We start from the raw sequence: 12,123 nt of genomic DNA, 5'->3' as shown, positions 1-12,123 counted from the left end.
AGATATAACCTCCCAGCAAGCCCGAGATCTTCCCCGGGGTCTTCTCACAGCTGATCATGCTTTGCTTCCATGTTTAAGACAGTTTTGTGCCCAATCAGTGTACAAAATGTAAGCTTTCTTTGTGTCTGGTGGCAAATTAATGTTTTCCAAGAACTGGGATGGAAAGTAATTTTGAAAGTAAACCTTTGGATGAGGGCATGATTATACATATATAGTGTATCCAGTAGGGTGCGCCGCCAAAACCCCCAAACACCAGAGCCAATAATGCACAACACAATCACAGGCTCAAATAATAGAGTTTGCCTCCAAGCACCTTGAACAATAAAGCACAGCCAATAATCCTTCAAATAATGGAATTCCAGTTGAGTGTCACCCACTGCCTCCCAGGTCTGACTCCTCAAGGTAAGGCAGCAGGCTTCTTTAATTCTGCACGCAGAATGGCTTACGTGACCCCAAATGACTAAGAACCAGGACAGTCTTCCCCAAGCAGTGCCCCTTGCAGCACTCAGGGAGCTTGACAGTGGTGCACATCCAGATTCCATTTCCCATGAACCCCTCCTTGCGTGTGTCAAAGCTGGGACTCCTTCAGCAGACCTCTGCCACCTAATGTATGAAGGATGGAACTGCTTCAGGCCTCTGGCTTCTGCTCGTTCATCCCCTGGCACCTTCCATCTTGCTAGGAGGCCATGCTGTCATCCAGTTGGGATGCCCTTCTGTCGTCCATGGCACTCACAATAGTTACAATAGTAGGACTTTGCAATGCTAGGGAATGTGACATCTAAACTTGGCACCATGAGAACTGACAGATCGTGTCACGAAAGAGACTTCATTCCAGGGTTGAGTATCACAAAACATCTTGGTTATGTTCTGTAAAATCCAGCTTTTTGGAGAAATATACCTAAAGCACCATTTTTTTGTATAATAATTTATTTATTTTCTTAAACTTGTAAGAATGAAAGGAGGAGAAACAGAGGGGAGAGAGCCATACCCCCAAAGTGAAAGATATACGATGGAAATAGAGTGTGTGGCCAGGTGTGGGAATGACACCACAGGAATGCGGCAATAAATGTTGGGGTGCTAACCAGGTCGTCTTTTTATTCATCTGATTAGAAGAGTTAGCAAGTGTGGCTGGGAAAAGTACGTTTGGTACTCAGTGCAAAGACTGTTACCCCTGTGCCCCAGTTCAGATAAGCAGTGGAAAATGAATGAAAAAATACTAAATGAATTTTAGGGGTGATTTGCCTATACTGTATGTGAAATTATATGCTGTTTTTCTTATCACTAAAGCTAACGTACTGAGTCTAAGAAGAAGACAGCCAAGATCTTGGTTTGAAGTTGTCAGATTCTGCTGCCATTATCATCATCGTCATCATCATTACGAGGGTTGAATATCTCACTAACGAACATAAACACAGTTTATTCCAAGCCATATTCACAGGGAATTGTCTGAAATCAAAAGAATCCACGAGAGTCATCATGGCAGCTGACAAATCTATGTTATCAATCTGGAATGGCAATTGAAGACAACAAGGAGTAGGTATGCATGACTACTTTATTTAATTTGACTACACATTGTTTTTAGTGATTAAAGTCTTCAGTGGATGCTTGATGTCATTTCATCTGAGGAGAAAAAAGAAACAAAGATGAATGAGCAGTTAACAGGAAATGTAATAATTAAACATTCAGTCAAAGGAGTGCAGGACATCAGATGGACAAGAAGGCCAGTTGTCAGCAGAGAGAGTGAAACTAAGGAACCAAGATGGGTTATGACACACAAGAGATGATTTTTGACAAACGTAAGTAGATATGGGTGAAATGATTAACACAAAATTGAAATTGCAGAGAACATCAGTAAGCATAAGAAATTTAACAAAGGAGAGGAGACCATTCAGTCCATCAAGCCTGTTTGTTTAGCTAATCGCTAAGCTGCTCCAACTCTGTGTGACATGCGCTGGATTGAGAAAGTATTCAGTCCCCTTCACTGTCTGCACACTGTATGGTGTTGTAGATTTTCATTTTCAAAGAATAAAAAGCCATTTTTTCACATCAGTGTACTCTCAATAACCCAACATGACAAAGTGTGAACATGTTTTTCAGAACAGTTTGTAAATTTTTAAAAATCGAAAACTGAAATCTCTTATATATTCCTAGAAGTACTCAGACACTTTACTGTGTCTCTCCACGTCATGGTCAAGTTTATCCTGTTTGCTTAAGTGATCCTTGAAATGTTTTGAGAACTTCATTGGAGTCCACGTGTGGCAAACTGAATGGACTGTACATCATTGAGAAAGACGCACACGTGTGTCTCTGTGTATAGAAGGTCCCACAATTCACACTGCAGGACAACAACCAAGCCATGCAGTCCAAGGATCTGTCTGTAGACCTCCAGAAACATATTGTGGTGAAGTGTAAATCAGGGTAAAATTATCAAGCGATTTCTAAAGCTATCAGTGTTCAAAGTGACCTCATGAAATGTGAAATAGAAGAAGTTTAGGACCAACAGGACTCTTCCAAAAGCCTGCCATCCCGCCAAACTCAATGACCTTTCATAAAGGGTCAGAGACAGAGAGGCAATCAAAAAACCCAGCGGTCATCTGCTGAGATGTGAGAATCTATGAGAAGGACGACCACCTTGGCAGTATTTCATCAATCAGGTGTTTGACAGAAGTCACTTTTGAGTAAATGGCATATAATAATTAAAGGACTCAAAGAGATTGGGGGATAAGAGTCTCTCAACTGATGAGACAAAAACTGAACTCTTTGAACTTGCCTAATACCATCCCTATGTTGAAACATGGTGGTGGTATCATCATGCTGTGGGGATGCTTCTCAAAGGCAGAGACAGGGAGACAGGTTAGAATTGAGGTAAGGATGAATGCTGCCAAATACAGAGAGGTCCTTGAAGAAAACCTGCTCCTGAATGCATGCCACCCCAGACTGGAGTGAAGCTTCACCTTTCAGCATTACACTCATTTGAAGCTTACAGGCAAAAAAAAAGCTGGAGTGGCTTCAGGACAAGCCTGTGAATGTCCTTGAGTGACATGTCCAAAGCCCAGACTTAAACCCTGCAGAACGTGAGTGGAGAGATCTGAAGATGGCAGTTTACAGATGGTTTCTATCCAGTCTAACCGAGCATGAGAGGATCTATCAGGATGAATGGGATAAACTGCACAAATCCAGGTGTGCCAAACTTTTAGAGACTCACCCAAGATGACTTGAACCCTCTAAAAGAGGCTTCTACAAATTCCTCTTAACGCGCACATGTGCCGGTCCCGGGACATAACAGCGGTTCAAAAATGTTACAGCCATGTGTGCATGCCCATCTGCCATGCATCTTGACACCCTACCCATCAAATGAAACTTCAAAGTCTCGTCTTTCCGATGATATAAACCATTTTGACACACAACAACCACAGCACTGACACTAAAGCCTTTTTTACAGAGAAGTACATACTTTTAAGAGTTGACTGTCCCTACCTTTGAAGACCCCCAGCAAGTCAAACATCAATATTTCCGAGCAGTATTGATCCCATTGTGTCCGTAAGGCTCCAGCGAATATAATCCAGTAAAACGATTTAGGTCCAAAACACACGATATATTCTCAAAGGGACAAAAACTCCAGAAAACGTTTCATAACTTGAGACCACCTACGTAATTTTTTTTCATTTATATTGCTCATATTAGACATAATTTGTTTCTGTCGGCGATAACCATGCTACCGCATGAAACACGGAAGTGTTAGCTTTCAAAAGACACCTAAATTGGCCAATTACGACGGGTCTGGGGTTGACTGGCACCTCGTATAGGCAACCAGTGTCACAGAAAGCTTAGCTGATGACGTCTGCTTCAAACTCTGGTAGAATCTACCAGTTTGATTGGACACTGTGACTGACACTCAAAACTTACAGCCAATGAGCAGCCGAGCATTTTGATATGTAACTTGCCATACTAACTTGTAAAAAAACAATCGGAGCTCGTGAAGGGGCATTTGTGCCAGTCTGCAGAGTTGGTGCGTGGTTGTTTATTGTGATTTCGCCAAGTTTTTTCGCAGTTTAAATATGAATAAAAGTAGAAGTTTAAACATAAATAAATGCTCGATTAAATAATAGATGCATGGACGCGTTGCAAAAGTATTCAACCGGCACCCAGGCCGTATAATGGGAGAGAGCGACGTGCCACGCCCTTGTGCTTTCTGCTTGCTAGTGATTGCTGCCATCAAGTGGCACATGGAAAAACGCTGAGCTGTGTTGTAACAGTTTGTAAAAGAAATATATATAGTTTGTGTGCATTTTATAAAAAAAGTAAAAATAAAAATATAAATATATTTTTGGCCCATAACTTGTATTGACTATTTTTACATAGAAATGTGTATTTTTTATTGTTTTTATTATGGAACATGAATTTCCATAACTAATAGAGTGACACTGTGTGTAGATATAGATTCCTTTAGGTGTAAGCTTTCAGTAGAGCCCTCATTGATATCTGTGGGTTGAAGCATTCAAAAGTTATTACACTTTTCCATACGTTCCAAAATGTGGATAATGGTCCCTCTAAAAAGCCCCTGGACATGCCCACATAAAAACTGGTGTAAAAAATGTCATTTTTACAGGTATTCTTTTCAAATTTGAAATGTGAGTAGTCAACAAGTTATTCTGTTGGTACATAGTGTGTTTCTGTCCCCACCTAACTACTGCAGCTTTATTTTCCTTTATTTTCATTAAAAAACTTAGGCGAGAACAAAAAAATTCGGTTTTTTTGTGAGTTCTAATGTGCATAACTTTTGATCAGTCACACCTATAGTGATTCTGACTACTAAGGGTGAAACTAGAGAATGTTACCTTTACAAAGAGACCAGACATGTGTTTATACTCCAGATAGTTCAATAACAGCAATGATTCGAATTTGGAGAGGTCGAATTACAAGCGATTTAGCAAAAATGACCCCAAATGATAAGGGGTTAAGGGTTTGGATACTTCTATAAATGAGAAGTTTTAGTTATTGATTTTTTATGATTTTTAATGTCATTATGGGTTATTGAGTGTATATTGATAGTCAAAAAAGTGCAAATGTATCCATCATAAATGAAATTTACAAAACAATAAAATGTGAAGAAAGTAAAGGGGTCTGAATATCTTCTGAAGCTACTGTAAGACACTCAGTTCTCATCAGAAGACAGTTATTTCATTTATAGAGCAAAACATCCTGCCAGCAGGACCTTCAACAAGATCTTCAACTTGAAGTGTGAACCAACGACTAGCAGAGAGAAAGTAAACTTATTAGTGAAACATGAAACAACAAACTAAAAAAAGAAATGGGCAGTATAAGGAAAAAAAGAAAAGAAAACCTGAGTTAACCTCCTTGGTGTTAACCCTGAGAATGACTTGGACTCGGAATTCTTTGTAAATACGGTGTCACACGCATGTGCTTAAGGGACAGCTTCAAGGCTCTGGTGACGGAAATTCCTTGTCAATCCACAGGTTGGCACTGTGTACTAACGGCTCTTCTCCTCCTTCCTCTACAGACTGGATGATTGACAGCCCTACCACCTCTAGCTTCACTTCCTGTGCAATTCCACCTGGACCCACCTCTTCTTGCCTGGCCTGTACTTAATTAGAAAGTATCGCCATTTTGGAGCACTCTTGAGGCTGACGGTTTTTTTTTTTTTCCGTTCTTAATGTGTTTATACATTGCATTTGTTTTTCAAGTATATGTGGTTTGCCTGCAGGTGCCCCAACTCTTTATGCTTGTTGGGATTTTTATTACAACAGTTACGACTAAATCAGACTCGGAATTACATGTAATTATCCACTTTTCATTGTTAAGCACAATAAACTCTAGGTACAGTGGATCAAATGTGCTGCAAAAAATTATTTTTCTATGCATTCTACCACTTCATGGTACTCTATTATAATTCATCCATATTTATGAATAGAGCAAAGTCTTCAACCACAAACACAATAACAAATGAAAAGCCTGGAACAAGTTTTAGAACACATTGAAACTGAACAACTGCTTGAATCATGCAGTAGTGATGATGATGTGAATTGGTGACTTATCTTTCCTACATTGATTCTGTTAATGTTTTGGTATTTACATGTTTGGCATTTATACATGTATTTTTTAATCATTTGTTTTGTTGTTGAGAACAAAACTCAGTCCTTTTTGTCCATTTTTATCATTTAACTGAAGTTTATTGGGACACAGACAGAGCAAAGACTACAACAGACTCATATGGTATCTCACACTGAGCGCCTTACCTTCACGCTGTATTGCAGTTGGTACCTGTAAGAGAAGTAAAGCATTAAAATGACATACTCTGAAAAAAAATGTCCACAATTTTGCTGTGGAATAAAATAAATACAAGTAAATCAAAGATATCTTGCTGAAATCGTCTTCACTTTCAAGTAGTCAAAAAAAGTATAATTATGAGACCAGGGAAATTCATCAAGCACTAATAACATTTCTTAACATTTATATAACATTTCCTCACTACTCAAAGTACTTTACATAGTGAATGGAGAGCCACTTCATCTACCACCAATGTGCAGCATCCACCTGGATGATGTGTCGGCAGCCATTTTTGAGCCAGTGTGCTCACCACACATTAGCTGCTAGGTGGTGAAGGGGTGAGAGATAGTTAGCTAGATGGAGTAATTTGTTGAACTTCCATGTTTTAAGATAAATGGAGCCGCTCAACTTCATCCAGGCAAGTCAGAGTCAGTATGGAGAACAGACAAAGCTCCCCCGGGAGGTGTGGAGGAGAAGAAAGAGAGAGAAGAATTGTGTTGTGTTTTGACTACAAACAAACCTTTTTTAAGGTATTTTATACAAATAAACCTTTTTATTATGTCTTGGGCTTGTGGGGCTACAACTCCCCCTAGTGGTCACAAGGAGGAGCTAGGAAGTGCCGTGTGTGCAGGAAACAAGATGGAAAGGGAATAGAATGGGAAAACTGGGAGGAAATTGAATTTGTTCTACAGTGGAGCAAATGAATAAAGAAGAGATGGTGCATGTCTGGTAGTGTCCGAAGAACTAAAAGACAGTCTTGTCAGTGTGAATAGGAGTGACAGGGTGATGAGTGTCGTTTTTTTTTTCTTCATTTCACCTTATACAATTTCTTGTATTAGGAATTTGTTAGTGTTCACATACCCCTTTGGGTCAGAGCACAGGGTCAGCCGGTGTACAGCTCCTCTGAAGCAATTGTAGGTAAAGGGTCTGCTCAAGATCCTTAACCTCAGAGCCAGCACTCTGCCCCATGTCATGTCATTTGTGCATATTTGTCTCAAGTGGGCTGTGAGGAGGAGAAAGAGATTTTCAGGGCAAAAATGGATGAAGAGCTTAGCATAGTACAAGACATAGAAAAGGTGGCTGTAGGTGGTGATCTAAACGGGATTGTGGGAAAGGGAAGAGAGATGATGAAGAGGGGAGATTGAGGGGATGGAGAGTTGGGGAGAGAAACAGAGAAGGGAAGAGAATAGTAGATTTTTCCATGATATCTGATTTGGTAAGATGTAACACATTTTTGGAAAAGAAAGTGAATCAGCTTGTGAAAACTGATTATGGAAAGCCAAATAGACTTTCGATTTGTAGCAGATTTCATTTTAAAAAGTTAAAGAATTGTAAGATCAAAAATGAGGAAAGTGTGACAGTGCAGAATAAAGTGGTGGTAATGGACTGGGAGATCAGAATCAGTACTGGGTATTGCAAATGAGTAATGAACACCCTGATGTGATAAAGTCCTAAATATGACGGCTTTAATAGACCTGTCATTGCTGTGTCCCCAATATTATGCTACACTGAAATGGAGTGACCATGAAGAGAAAGTCTTGTCAGTTTTACATGCTGTGGCTGAAATGTATGCAAATACCCAAAAATGAACGTCTACAATGTGCACTTTGATCACGATGTCTGAATTGTTTGATTTGTAATTTGAAACTGTGAAGCAGAGGGAGAAATCAAAGAAAAATGTGTCTTTGTCCCAAACATTATGGAAAGTACAGTATGTGGTTTTCTGTAGTCACAAAATCACAAGGGAACGCATTACATAACAAACCATATTGAATAATGAGATACAGTTCAAATTTTTATAAGGTTCATATTTTATAATGTATGAAAATCTTACCAGTAAAACAGAATTTCTTATCTGGAGCTCCCTGAAAGAGAATAATAATATGTGACTGATCAGAGCAGTAAAGCATTGGACTTCGGTTTTCTATATCAATGATAAGTTTACAGGACGATCACAGTAAACTGACAATGAAATGAAATAAAAATAAAGAATCCCTGATGGGCACTCAGATGACTGAGAGACGTTCACATCTGTAAGAGAGCAGTGCATGGTAGGTGTCCGTGCATTTTAAAAACTTGTGGTGATCAATAAGCTGCAATATTTGCTTGTATTTTATAAACCTCACTAACAGAATCGATGTCCCCACCTCCTCAGTGAAGACAACAGTTGCCCCTTTAAAAAAAAAAAAACAATGAAATTCTTTGAGAAGCTGCCATCGTGAAAATTAAATGAAATGTGGACCTCTGGAGTATCATCACAACAGGTCAATACATTTCCCATGTACAGCCGATTCAGAAAGTATTCAGACCCCTCCACTTTTTTTCACATTTTGCTATGTTGCAGCCTTGTGCTAAAATTATCTAAATTATTTTTTTATTCATCAAGCAACACCCAATACCCCAGAATGACTAATAGTGAAAAACACATTTTTGCAAAGTTATTAAAAATACAAATGTGAAGAAGCTCATTGTTGCCAGAATTTAAACTCTTTACTCAGTACTTAGTTGAAGAACCCTTAGCAGGAATTCTGGCCTGGAGTCTTCTTGGGTCTGCTATGATGAGCTTCTCACTCCTGAATTTGACGATATTCTGACACTCTTCTGTGCTGATCCTCTCGAGCTCTGTCTGGTTGGATGAAGATTGTTGGTGGGCAGCTATTTTCAGGTCTCTACAGAGATGTTTGATTGGGTTAAAGTCCCAGGCTCTAAATAGACAAGTCAAAGACATTCTCAGAGGTGTCCCTAAGCCACCAATGTAATGTCTTTCTATTAAGCTTATTGTCATTGTCCTGTTGGAAGATTAACCTTCAGCTCAGTCTGAGGACCAGAGTATTCTGCAGCAGCTTTTCATTAATGATGTCTCTGTACTTGGTTTCAGCTTTCCCTTAACCCGGGCTTGTCCCCCACTCATCAGCCCCACAGCATGATGCTGCCATCACCATACTTCACTGTTGGAACTGTATTCAGCATTTAACGAGTGGTGCCTGGTTTCCTCAAGACATGCTAATCTTGCTTTCATTAGACCAGAGAATCTCGTTTCTCACAGCCTGAGAGTTCTTAAGATCTCTTATTACAAACTCCAAGCAGGCTTTCGTGTGTCATTTACTGAGGAGAGGCTTGTGTCTGTCTACTCTTTCTTAATCCCGTATCGGTGAACTATTTTCATTCAGGAAGTTTCTCCCAACTCCACTCACCCTGCTGGTTGGTGTCATTGTGTGTCCCTCACTGAACATATACAGAGAAAACAAAGGAGATACTTTTCTGAGAAGATCAGAAAGAAATGATCAACAAGTATGTTTAAGGTCTTGGTGAAAATGTTTACACTTAAGTCAAGCTGTCAAAAGGTGTTTTCTTTTTTCATGTGCTAAATTAGGCCATGCAGTTAATGTTTCAGTGGGTCTCTTGTTAGCAATTTCAACTAAGTACTGAATACAGAAGAACATATGTTTGTGCCACCAAGCTTGTTTTCTTGCAGCTGTTTATTCATACCCTCTCCAATAAACAGACATTAGACCATTTCTTCCTTGTTTACAGACATACAAAAGAATGAATTTCGATTGCTAGTTTCCAGCCATTCATTGAGATGCTGGACCTCCTGCCTTATCAACTCTCTGATGCTCACCTTATTCTTTCCAAATACAACACACTCAAGCTAAACTGATCAAAAATATTGACGGAATCACCTAGTAGAGCGTTAATACTCACCGCAGTCACCATTGCAACAAGCAGAGCGATGGTGGCGAGGAGGCAAACTGCTTTCACAGCGAACATGGTGATGATCGTCTCAGAGGATGAGGTCTCAGGATCTGTAAATGCTTGAGATTATTATGCACTTTTATATATTTAGACTATGCAAATACATCAATCGTAAAATAAAAAGTGATAATTTGCATTGGTGTCTAAGATCGGCATATAACAAAGCGTTTGCCTCTTTTTTATTAATCCACTAATCCATTAATTTGACTATTTAGGACCTAAAGGTAGTTTTATTAAGCCACATGTTTATTACAGGAGTTTTACAAAAGTGAATAAATGATGCACTTTAAAGTGCAGAGGCAGTCTATACTTTTAAAATGGTCAAGGAAGAGACCTAAGAAACAGTCAAATAAGTCAAAATGTTTAAATACATCAGTTAGTATGAGTTGAGGCTGACAAATTTTTCAAAAAAGCAGGTGTCAGACATACTGAAATAATATAGATAGGAAAGATAGGGAATGCATTTGGCTTGAATGGAGTGGGACCCAAATGTCCTGATCTGAGCAGTGGCTGCAATTGAATAAACATCTGTAGGCACTCCTTGTGATGTACCATGAATAGCAGAGATGCTGTCCTCTCTGTGTGACTGGTAGGGGGCCACTGTAGCAACCCAATCCCCTAAACCCAACCACAGTGACACAAGTCCCAGATTCAAATTAAAGGTTTATTATAAAAAGTTATCTTAACTAAAGGTTTCTTTGTAATAATAACTACACAACAAACACAAGTCTCTTCTTTCCTTTTCCTCCACTTGTCCCAAGTGAGCTTTGTCTTCTGCCACCCGACTCCAACTCATCTGGATGAGGTCCAGCAGTTAGTTTTATCTTAGACTCAGGAGTACCTTCAGGCCTATCGCATTGCATCCAGGAAGCACTTCTGGAACAGGCAGAACCTCCTTATGATAAGAGAGCTTGTCTCCAGCATCTCCTTCTGGTGGTACCCAATGATCCCAAAAGTGGTGTCCACCACATCTGCAACTCCCATGCGGCTCAACAAACTCCCTATTGTGCTATGCGCCGACACTCTGTTAATGCAGGTAGGGACTGAACTGGAAGTTTTCAGGCTCACTGCATTACACGTGTCACCCTATGGTTTATCCGGTCAACACTTAAAATTGGTCACTGACCTCATGATTGTAATGCCATTGCAAAGACAAAGAGTGGTGCCTGGTTTCCTCCAGAACTTATGCTAATCTTGGTTTCATCAGACCAGAGAGTCTTGTTTTTTAAAATCTGAGAGTCCTTTAGGTGCCTTTTGCAAACATCAATCAGATTTCCATGTGTCTTTACTGAGAAAAGGCTGCTATCTGGCCACTCTCTCATTAAGTTCAGATTAGCACTGAAGTTTTTTCATCTGGATGTTTCTCCCCTATTCACACATGTTCTCTGGAGCCATTTGTTAGATTTAGGTTTGGAGTTTACTATTACCCTAGAAAGTGTCCCCTAAAGGGATTAGCTCCTCATCCATTGTGTCACCAGTGCTCCCTTAATGCACAGTGCACCTTCCTCCTCACGTTCTGTGAATGTCCCATCATTGCTGTTCTGTAGACCTCTGTTCCTTCTGTACTCTCCTCCATCTTATCTATCTCTGTGCCTTGCTCACCTAATAATTTATTTTTGTAACATTTCTGCAGCACTCTCTCTATATTTGTTCATCATCACCACATTATCTCATTAGCCACAATCTCCTTTATCAACTCATGCTTGATTACGTTATTAGAGTATATATATATACATATATTTCTAAACTCTTTCAGGGCTCCCTCAAATGGGTCGACACGCTGAAAAGTGATAGCAGTGTCTGTGGAAGACATGTTATCCATTTTCAGGGCAACCACAGGTTTCCAGTGCTACAGCAGCTCACCACAAAAGAATATCTGGGCTGATCTCAGTCATGCTATAAGTGCTGTCATAAATGGGTGATGCAGGTAACATTATAAATGTAGGGAACAGTATTATTTGCCCATTGACGTGGCCACGACCCTGCCGGATTGCTTTTTCTGTGTATAGGAGAGTGGTATATCCCACTACAACAAATAACCATGCTGCTCCTGTTTCAAGCAGAATAAAGCTGGTTTTG

The 12,123-nt window shown here is 39.7% G+C and overlaps 1 long non-coding RNA gene across 1 annotated transcript; it reads right to left on the bottom strand.

Moving 5' to 3' along the window:
* Positions 1-1,550: 1,550 nt before the first annotated feature.
* Positions 1,551-8,152, bottom strand: LOC120526944. The gene is made up of 3 exons (XR_005633244.1): positions 8,123-8,152; positions 6,258-6,282; positions 1,551-1,620 (listed from the first exon to the last, which is right to left on the bottom strand). It is a non-coding gene; the product is annotated as an uncharacterized LOC120526944 (long non-coding RNA).
* Between the last annotated feature and the right edge of the window lie 3,971 nt (positions 8,153-12,123).

Source organism: Polypterus senegalus, chromosome 3, assembly GCF_016835505.1.
Source record: "Polypterus senegalus isolate Bchr_013 chromosome 3, ASM1683550v1, whole genome shotgun sequence".
Classification (NCBI taxonomy): Eukaryota; Metazoa; Chordata; class Cladistia; order Polypteriformes; family Polypteridae; genus Polypterus; species Polypterus senegalus.
The sequence above is the reverse complement of the archived record's forward strand: the minus strand, read 5'-3'. Positions and strand labels throughout refer to the sequence as shown.